The 11,380-nt window shown below is 39.9% G+C and overlaps 1 protein-coding gene across 1 annotated transcript in view; it reads right to left on the reverse strand.

Moving 5' to 3' along the window:
* Nucleotides 1-8,659, reverse strand: part of RALB (RAS like proto-oncogene B) — a 61,411-nt gene extending 52,752 nt beyond the window's left edge. The window contains exon 1 of the mRNA XM_071562011.1: nt 8,451-8,659. The gene's annotated coding sequence lies outside the window, so the exon portion shown is untranslated. The remainder of the gene's footprint in view (nt 1-8,450) is intronic.
* Between the last annotated feature and the right edge of the window lie 2,721 nt (nt 8,660-11,380).

Below are 11,380 nucleotides of genomic sequence, written 5' to 3' on the forward strand. Positions count from 1 at the left end.
GTGAAGTCCATATGAAGTATAGCTCATATGGACTTCATCTCTGCATATACAAGGCTGGGATGTTTCCTTACATTAATATACATCATCTGGTAGTAAACCTGGATAGGAAAGTAGTTTGGAGCTTGGTAAAAAGGTGGAAAGGATTTATACTATAGGGAAATGAGGTAAAGCCAAGATTTTAGTTTTATAGTAGGAGAGAGATGGTGAGCAGGAGTAAAAGGGATCATGGCAGGGAGAGAGAAAAGAAAGGCCTGTTTCAGAGGTCAGGCAAGGCTGTGTGTGGGAGGACAATTTGGATGATGAGAAGGCAGCAGGACCATGACTAAAGTGGTCATCACCTCCAGATTTGGGTACCTCTTACAACCCAAAATAAATCCTCAAGACTGTGTCATAGCTAAAAATATCTTACCAGTTCTGGCACGAATTTGACTACAGGAGCTTCCAGATCATTTTGCTCTCTGAGGTTCCCTATGCAATTTCAGTTGGATAGTACACTTCATGTTTAAGACAGTGCTGACATTTTGGTCTGCTGCCATTGTGTTCCAGAGAAAGTTTCCTTTTTGTAGAAACAGCTACAGGTCCTGCAGCATGCAAACACAGGCAACACATAATATTTATACAGGGGTTTGTTTATAGACAGCTCCAGTTTTGATCACAATTAATTCTCTTAAAGATTGCTGGACTAAACTATGCCTTTGAAATATATGCAAAATTGTGTGTTCATGACAATACCAAGGAGTTGAAGCAGTGATGAGAAATTTTAGTAGTGAGTAATATCAGGTAGAAAACATTTTCCAACACTGGTAAAGAGGAAGAACAGAAATTGAAGAAGAAATATTTTCCTTTGCTGATTATTTAATTGCTTAGGAAAATACAGTGTCATTGTTAAAACTGCTCTCAGGTGTACAGGAGCAATGCTAGGAGCAATCACATTTTGCACTCAGAATGCAAAGAGAAATACAGATGTGTGAGAAGAGGGAAAAGATTTTTAAGAAGGGTGAGATCAGTTTGTGTTACTAGAGATTGAAGTCTAGGTGATTTAGAATAGGAAATCACTTTTAGTGATGTAAACATGTTAACTAATGATTCCTCCCAATACCATTGTGAAGCAGGCAAAAATTATACCTTGTTTTGATGGATGGGGACAGAAAAGGCTGCAATCTTACCAGGAACTTCACCAGCTTCTTTCAAAGTATTTTCCAAGGAAAATGTTTCCCTCCAGAAAGCTTGAAGCTACAGACAAATCTCCAGTTTTCCCTCCATTACTATGGGAGAGCAGAGATTGTCATAGGTGTTGAAGCTACTGGTCTGGCCTTTTTTGGAGCTCTGACTGGATTATAATCTGAACAAAGAACAAGCAGAAACAACCTTTTCTATATGATGACTCACCCTGCCAGAGGAAGATTAGTCAATGGAAATTTGTGTCTGCCTGTACTAGCTAGTAAATACATACCCATCCCTGCATAAGGCCAGGGGCAAAGCACCAGGGCAGCAGGAGTGGGAGCCTGAGTTCAGTAGTCACAGCTTTTTTGCTTTTGGCACTCCAGCATCAACAGAAGCAAGAGCAGAGGAGTCCTAGGCTGGTTTCCAGCATTGTAACAAACCTTACGCTTGAAGGATTCAGGTGCTGAGTATCAGCTCTCCCAGTTACCTTTTCTGCTCCCAGTCTGTGCAAGGCATATTCCAACCTTTCCCCAACATGCTCTTTTCACTTCATCTTGGGTGTAACAGGATTGTAATTTTTCTTAGGCCTTTTCACAAGAGAGTTTATTCAGTCTAAAGATCATGTAACTTTAGGTTTGTGTTGTAGTGCCCTATTAATCAGAACAGTGGTAATGTGGTAACCAGGACCTCACAGTGGCAAAGGTAAGTAGGAAAGTAAGAAGTTGTTACCTTCTCATTGGATAAATATTTGTTAAAAAGCCAGTCTGCTTCTTTTTCTTCTTTCTGATCATTGACCACACTTGTATCAGGGTAGTTCTTGTGGCCAACTGTACTTTGGCTTTGCCATTCTTTCCCAGAAATTTCTGAAACAGAGAGACTTCATTATTTGCCAGCTAAACCAACTTCAGCTCATTTTTAACTCACACTGATAGATCCAGTGTGAATATCACCAGCAGCAGGGTTTTGGTATACCTATGTTCACACCCTAAATGTAGCCTTCACAAGAGAACAGAAACATCCTTTGTAAGGTCTCTTCATGGCAACTTCTCTCTACAATGAACTGTTGTTGAAACAAATCTGGAGATAAATGGGATCTCAACAACATAACTTTGTGCCTGCTAGTGCACCTAAAACTTTAGGAGTTTGAAGCCTGCAAACTCTATCACATAAATAAAGGCTGCTAATACCTCTCTATAAAGAAGAATTTTAATTAATGATCGAGGGGCTATCAAATACCTGCTGTGTTCACTACTCATTAATCATAGGACATTAATAAAGTTCCTGCTTCCAGTGTCCCTTAATGAAACAATAACCTCTGTAAATTCGATCCCCTACAACATCAGCCCAAACCACTGGACCCAGTCTCTGTGTTACATGCTCCTAATGCAATCTGACTAGTGTTTAAATAACTCTTCCTATCTCATTTTCATGGCACACACATAGGCTAAGAATTTTTGTTTGAACCCTTGGATAAGGTCCTCAGAGGGCTTCCACATGGAGCTGGGCATCAGAATGGGAGAGCTCTTCACTTGCTTATTCATGATTTCCTTACCTTCACTAAGGTCTATGAGCTTCTGCAGAAGGGAAAGGGAAGACAAAATGCACCCAGCTAGCAAAAGATTTTATCATCACTTCTTAAAAAAAACCCTCCTGAGTTACACATCTTTGCAAAATAACGAGCGATTCGTCTTTTCTCAGTCTGATCTCACTCCTGTGGCTTCCAGGTTTCATCAGCCTCTCAGGTGAGACAGAATGCCTCCTGTTGCTCACTCCAGATTATCTGTCTTAATATTTGGCAATGATTTGCTTTCATTTGCAGAGAAGCCTCCCTCTTTACATGTAAGCCGCCTTCTTCAGTCATACGCCCCATTCAAAATGCCCCAGCTTTATCTGCAAAACTTGAATTTATTGATTTGTGGGCTTAGAATAGGAATGAGAAACATTCAGAGATAACAACTCTTGACTGCCTGATGTTGGCCTCTCAACTTTAGTTACTGCAGGATGAGAGGTCAAGCACTGTCCCTGATCTGAGCAGCATAATAGACTTAGTCAATCCAGATTTTCAGCACGTACAATAAAAAGGCAGAATGGAAAATGTAAAACAAACATGGGCTCAAAATACAAAGCCATCATATAATTCATTGCAGATATTTTTGCTTCTTTTATGTGCACCTCATCTTTTGTAATAAAAGCTACTGGGATGACAAGCAGTTATTGGTTAGGATAAGAAGAAAGGGGAGAGAGTGAAACATGACTCAGAGTTATTTACTTGTTAAAGTAAATATTATTTACTCATTATTTAACTATTATAATAAGAAACACATTACAGAGAAAGAAAAGGCTCCATTGAACTGCTCTTCACAGTTATTCCTTGTCATTGTAAGCTATCAGGTATCACCTAGTCTCATTAATCACATCCTGAATTGCCATGCATAAAATAAATGCATTCATTTGGGGGAGCACAAAATGTATAGGGCTGTGTTGTGTGTGATGTGCTTTTGGGTTTTATCCATCTGTCCTGTACCCAAACTTCTAATGAAAGAGGATATTTTGTCCTCCTGAAATTAGGTACCAAGTGCATTTCAACCTGTGTAAGTTCCAAAGTCAGCTCACCAAGATAGAAAAACAAAAATTAAATTCATCGCAGATTATTTTACTATTAGCTAAAGCAATTAGATGTGTTCAAATTACATTCCAACCATTGATAAAGTCTTTAACTTAGTTTAATTTTCACTGAAGTGTCTGCTTTGCACAACAATGTACCTTGGGCAGAACATCTTCCTTTGCTATGTTTTATTAAGCCACTAGATGTCCCTCGTTCCTACGTAAAGCTCCAGGTAGGAGACACTCCAAGAGGAAAGAGCAGAACTAAGGTGCAACTCAAGCAATGCAGAAGCACGTTCATGTTCACAGCATGCAGGGGTTTTCTGTAATAGGTGCTGGTCCTTTGAGTGTGATCCTGTCAATCACAGCAATTCCAATTACTGGTGTGCCAAACACATAACAAATGTAACTGTTTTTAGGAAAATCACATAGTATGAAGGTTGGAAAAGACTTCCAAGATCAAGTCTAACCTTCAAACGAGTACCACCATGCCCACTAAACCATACTGTTTAGTGCCATGTCTGCTTGTTTTTTTAACACTTCCAGGGATGGTGACTCCACCACTTCCCTGAGCAGCCCGTTCCAATTTAACCACTCTTTCAGTGAAGAAAGTTTTTCTAATATCCAACATGAACCTCCCCTGGTACAACAAAGTGTATATATGGAAAATACAAAAATCAGATGGGACTGAAGAAAGCAGATGAAGATGGCATTGGGGAAACAGGCTACAAACCCAGGGATCACAGAGTAAACTGCACCATTCCTTTCCCAACTATCCATTGACAATGGCATTTCCCATATACACGCATGCATTTGACTGTAGTATATTTGGGGTATAGATGGACCATACCACCATGTGGATTTAGATAATTACGTACCAGCCAGAGAATGGTCACTTCAGTATCAGAATGAATGTAGGGCAATATAAGACAGACTGACACAAATCATGACATTTGACTTACATTGATGATGATGAAAGCAAAAATCAAACTCCACTTCTCTGGAGGAAACAAAATGTTTCACCAAGTAAATAGTGTCAGGAAGCTGCTTGCAACTGCCTGGGAACTGTACAACTCCCTCTTCCCTTCCTGCATCCTATCTGCCTTTAACAAGTTTCCTGACCCCCATTAGTTAATTTATACCATCAGCACTTTGCAAGACCCTGACACAGAAAGTGCTGCATCTCCAATTCTCTTTTAGAAACTCTTACTCAGATTAGGACTTGCTTCCTCAGTATTTTAAGTTCATGCAGTGGAAGGGAAAGGCCACATCTAAGGAAAAAAATGAAAAAATTCTTCCTCCAGATTAGTTTTGCTTTTTAAGTCACGTGAGTGATAGCCAAATCCACGTGTATAAGAAACAGGACTCCAATGGCTTTTTTATGTCACCAAAATGTTCATGACAGATGGTCACAGCACATTTTTTCAATTGTTTTTGAAACAGGGGTGCTGCCATTCTTCAGTAAGGATACATGCAGAAGGTTCTGCCACCTCAGTGTACTGATTTCCTAATTTTGATGATGCTGACTGAATAATACAGATTTTCATTGCTAATTAAGTATCAGAACATGGCGCATGTTCTCCATGTTATTTATGCTTTTAATGCCTGATGATTTCAGGGGGAGCATAAGCAGCCAAATGCCTTTATGAGCCTTGATCCTCTTTTTAAAAGATGGCGGGAAAAATTATGCAGCTCTCAAGAATCTATTTGTTTGTCCAAAGCATTGTCAAAGCACAGAGAACTGGAAATGTAAAAACTAAAACCAACACAATATACTTATGGGCTTCTCTACATGAAGCCTTTGAACTTCTTCTCTTTGTTCCTCCCAGCTGACCTCAGATTGACTCCAGCAGAGAGAGAGGTGGTTGAAAAGACAATATATACAACATGTTGGCCCTTCAGTTACTGAATCCAGTCTGGAGCTGCTCAGATCAAAGTTAACAACAGTCCTGCATTAATATATTGTGTACTGGTGACCAGTTTCCACCAGGCCATCTACCAGTAATACCACAGAGGGTCAAAATCAGAGCCCAGTTGCATCAATGTGAGATTTTCATTGTTTTCAGTGGGATTTCTATCAGATTGTTGTTTCCACTAATGAAAGGTAAACCATTTGGGGGCTAAAAAATCTTGGAGGCATTTGGGGGCTAATAAATTTTACAGTTCCATAAAATCCCTGGTGTTCTTTCTAATGCTTAATAGCTCTGCTCTCACCAGTTATCTCACTCACTCTGAACCTAAATGGATTTTTTTCACAGGCTAATACACACGTTACACAGAATCTTCTTTCCCTTCCTGCTCACTCCTGTTGTTGGCCATCTTTTTAACAGGAAACTGAGAACTACGAAATGGAGAGAACAGAATGACCTATTGAACCAATTTTTCTCCACAGCAGAGCTGACAGGAAAACGGCTGCCTCAGCTCAGGGTTCCAGGAACAGAAAAACAGATGTTTCTTGGCTACATTTAACAGATACTACTCCAGTTTGAAGCAACATTTTAAAATGCAGATCTCAAGACCTGATGTGTTTCCAAAGTATTCAAAGAATGGGAAAATGGAAATTTCATGCAAGTCTTCAAGTAGTTCCAAGCATGACTTTTTTTCTTTCTTTCTCCCCCTCCTCCCCCCCGCCTTATTTTGCCAAATTAACTTCTCCAGTTTAGCATTCCTGTAGCTGATACATGTACCAGAAGATGCATTTGTGCCTACATGCCTCAGATAATCAGATGAGGTAGATTAGCACTGCCACAAACCTAGAATGTGACCTTCCCTTGATCTGAGTCCTCCACTTGTGCTACCTGGAACTCGTAGGCTTTCCTCAAGTCTCTCTCTATTACCAATATGTGCAATAGGTAGTACATAGAAACCACAAACAAGAGCATAGCCCTGGGGGACTGCCCTAGAATAGATTTTAAAAATTAACTACCAGCTATTCAGTGAATGACAACTGTGCATAAAACGAAGAGGGGGAGAGGCAGGTTCTTTACGGGGTTATTGCAGACCCTCCTGTCAACTGTGAATCCTGTAACTCTAGAACACAGTGTTAAGATGGAAGGGCAGAAATGTGGGGAAATAGTTTCCATCCTATTCTCCAAATAGATTCAGGTTGCTGTGTTCTTCAGCCATTACAGTCACTGCTTAATTTAGAGCATCTTCCCAGAGTGACCATGTTATGGTAGGGCCTCAGAATAAGCCAAAACCAGGGAGGGAAGGAAAGGTGTGCTGAAACATTCTTACCCTGAGCCTCCCAGGTTTGCCTCTCAGTGCATGTAGCACATATACAGGAAGTCTTCTTTCAAGCATCACAGAATTGGTGTGATCTTATTCTCATATACAAACAGAGAACTGAATTGACAGTTCCATGTCACAACCAAAAAGATACATTAAAGATCTCAAGTCCATGGAACTGTGCATTTCCCAAGAATAAGGTTGAGCCCATATTTACACAATTTCCTTCTTCCATTGATGTCAAGTAAATCACAAGAGTTGGCTGTGAGAAAACATTCTGAGCACTTCCTTTCCTGGCTGAAACCAGATATGCAATCAGGTCTAAAATAGAAAATGCCTCAGCTTAAACTGACTACTGGTTCTCTTGATAGTGTTGGTGAAAGTGAAGGTGGAGAAGATGACTTTGCTGGAGGAGTTCTTGAACTTATCAGGTATTCCTTATATTTAGAGTACTGTACAATGTTGGGGTTGGAAGAACTGAAGCTCTTTATCATAGAGACGTTGTCACCATTTGTGCCAACAGAAAAGGAATAGAAGCACAAATTTAGTTAGGCTTTTCCCTGACATTCAAATGCAGTTGCAGAAATTCCGTGGTGTTCTCCCACACACCACATCGATACACAACACATGTACAGAACATTAAGCCAAGTGGGTTGTCTTTACTAAAGAGTTATTGTGAATAGTATTCTATTTCACTACAGAGTTGAGATAATCACCACTTTTAAAAATGCAGATTTAGCCCAAGATTGATTTGTTACCAAAAAACCTAAATACTTTCTGAAAAAAACCCTGTTGACTCACAGAAGGATTATTCTATGTGAAAAGAACTGAGGCATTTTCCAAATATTTCAAAATAAATGCACAATATTTGGCATTAGGAATTACTGAAACACCCTCCAAACATTTGAAATATATTGACTGGAAAGCTTAAAACAAAGGCTTCAAATACTGACTTTTGGAATTAAAGTAATTTCTTGTTTTACAGCCAGCCACAGCAGAACTTTCTTGTGTCTTTAAAGAATAGTGTGTATAATACAGTAGCCGTAAGGGTAAAACCCCTGGCATGTGACAAGGCATTAAAGGTCAATTATTAGAAATTAGTGTAGATTGTAACAACACAGAAGAACTGAAGCTCGGTGCTCTTGGTCTTTCGTGCCTACAGTCCCTATGCTTGCTCCTTGTATTTAAATTTCATAAATTGTTCAGAGTGTTATCAATAGAATTAACAGTCAAAATATCACTTCTCAACATCTGGTTCATATTCTTGTCCCAGTTAGGCTGGTGCAACTCTAAATTAAACTAAATGCCTAACATGAGGTCACTCTAAATTTATGATAGTATTCAGAAGAAGTAGACTTGGTTCTTGGTCTTTAAAAATGTTTGCAGCCAAATAAAATCACATGTGGTTACATCCTCTGTGGCACAAGATTGCCATCAAGCGGTAATTCCCAAACCTGTGTTTCCCGAAGGCGTTCCTGGAGAGTTGACCAGCAGCCGGTACTGGTTACACCCACCACTCCTGCAGCCGCAGATCCAAACTCCCGATAGCTATTGCTGGGCTGAAAGGAACGTTTCTGTTAAAAATTGAGAGCTTATCTCTTTTTTTGTTTTGTTTTGTTTTTAAATCAGTTTTCCATACTGAAATAGTTTAGATTGTTGCTTCCTTAAGAGCAGGAACACGCTGAAGGGGGCGGCCCCTGACACAGCTGTACTCGGAAGCACATACACCGTGAGGCTGCGGCTCAGCTGATAACACTCTGCTGCTCCTCAGCCCCCTCTGACGGCACGGCCTTAATGAGATCTGAGAGGAAACCATCAGTGCTAATTTAAGCATCTTGTGCAGAGCTTCACCACCTGCTCTGGAGTGTCCTGTCAGGGGACAGAGTTGACAGTGCGAGTGATCAAACTTTGAGGCTGGTTTCATGTGAATACTTATGCATCCAGACATCAATGTGACTACTGATATCTCTGATCTGCCAAGAACGGGCCCTGAACCCAGACCTTCCACTTCCTGGATAAATGCTTTACCTGCACTAGTAGATCATAAAACTGTCTTTTAAAGAGAATGGGTACAGTTGCAGTTGGGAAGACTCAGTCTGACTGGCATCCATTAGAGGGGTTTGAGGATTATCTCTTGAACTGAGCCACTCTGGGGACCTGAATGGAGTGACACCAAGTTTTCAGTTCCTGATAGAGTTAAGATATGAAAGAGTGCCAAGCTGCTTAGTCCTGTTGAACTGCTGCAGATCTAGGCCCACAGAGAGGCTCTACAAAGCAGAATACAGCTTATGTAAAAACAGGAAAGGTGGTTTAGGAGTCTAGGCATGATGCAAGGTCAGGCACAGCTCACTGGGGTTTTTCCACCACCTATGTTTTAGATTTAAAAGTTTGAATTCTGCCATAAACCCTTATTTTTTGGACTTGGCTTGTACCCAATAAAATAAATTCTGGTTTAAACCCCATGGATTACATGCTGATGGTACTGATCTACGTTATTCTCTGTCTCACCCTCCCCTCCATCTGTGATGTTTTCCTTTGTAGTTAATTGTATCTCTTGCAATGCAGATGTGCATGAATGACTATGAATGATTCATGATTTGTTCAGCCTGATTGCCCTCAGATTAAATAATTTCATACAATATTCCCATTAGTGTTCTACATACATCTGACTTCTGAACAGATATGTTATCTGGGGTTGTGGAGGCACCATTGCAGTCAATACTTAGAAGGCTGAGCTCATCCCAGTGAACAGCTGTTTCTGCCATGTCTCTTCAGGAGAAGCAGAAAGGAAAACTAAAACTTTTATTTGTAGGTAAAATTCCATTTTGAGGCATCTCTTGCACTAACATTTGAGATGAGATGCTGAAGTTCAGGTTGCTCCTATGAGCAATAAAACAGTGGAGTTTCTCCCTCTAACTTCTGTAGAGACCAGCGGGCTGCACAAAAAGAAACTGATAATTTCCCATTATTTCTATGACCCTCTACTTCTACTTCACATTTCACTCTGTTCAAGAATGACCAAGTACACACTAAAATGGTACAAATAAACCATTTTACCTAGAATTGGTCTAGCCTAAGTGGTCATATCCAAAACTATCTGAAATATTAAGAAGCGTGGAAAAGAAATTATACACAAACATTTTGCATTGATGAATAATTACTCAAATGCTGAAAATGAGACATTCTTCAGGACTAAAATTAATATGATTAGACCTATGAATTTAATGTGGTACAATTGTTTTGAGATTAGACAAGTAAGAGACTGGTAAATCAGGTATTTGTGTGCTTTGTAGAAACCTCATATTATAGATATGTGGTAAAATGAAACAATGAGTCCTTTATGTGCCTCAGTTTCACAGCAGGTAAGTCAAAAACAAAACAGAAAAATGTCCTCAGACATTTCTAAGTAGTTTGATTCATTTTCTGCTAATGAAACCCATGCTGCAACCAGCAACTCATTCAAAAATTAAGAAAAAAAAATAAGAAAAATTAAGGCCTTCCTTCAAAACAAAGCAGAACCCCAAAGCTTATTATCAGAAACACAGATATTACTTAGTGTCTTTGGGGTAGAGATGGTTACCTTGCTTTTGTCCCATAAAACAGGACAAATCTTGTCCCAGACTTTTCTTGGGTAAGCTGCCTTCTCCTAGATAAAATCTTATTGCTGGCTCCTGTGCACAGGTAGAGCAGCCTTATCTTCTTGGAATGCGAGTGCTCTGTCATTGCAAAAGGCTGCAGTGGACAGTTGCAGTGACAGGATTAATACTGACTTGCTGTCCAAGGAAAGCTTTGGAGCAAAGGTGGGATACAGAGGGAATCACATATGACATTTTCTGACACCCTTTTTGAGGCTTGCTATTTAGGAAATAAAAAATATTGATTGGGGGGTGTCTAAATTTAGTGAAACCTTGGTACTTTTCATATCTGATTGGACTAGAGATGAAAGGACAACTGGCACAATCTCACCTTTCCAGGGTGCAGACCTCAAAGGAAGAGCTGAAACACAGTGCTCCATGCAGATACTAAAGATCTGCCACCTCCTGTTTCTACTGTGGACAATACAATGATGGAAATAATTAGTTAATCTTTCCTTTAAATAAAGCGTTTGAGGGAAAGGCTAAAAATAAACACTGATTCATTCCTTGTCAGGGAAGTTTCTCCTGTCAATTATCACATTGTTACTGCTGTTTTTAATCTAGTCAGATGGTGAGATTGGCAATCCTTTCTGCAGGGGCTTCTGGGTGTTATTTTGTGGAGAATCTTGCTTGAAGGACTGATTACTGCTTTTATGGGAGCCAGTGGGAGTTTGGCCGCAGTCCTTCACGCATGTTAATTTGAGGGACTTCCAAATGTTAGCTAATGATCTCAGAGTTCTTTTTATGAA

This window comes from Pithys albifrons, chromosome 8 (genome assembly GCF_047495875.1).
Source record: "Pithys albifrons albifrons isolate INPA30051 chromosome 8, PitAlb_v1, whole genome shotgun sequence".
In the NCBI taxonomy this organism is placed as follows: domain Eukaryota; kingdom Metazoa; phylum Chordata; class Aves; order Passeriformes; family Thamnophilidae; genus Pithys; species Pithys albifrons.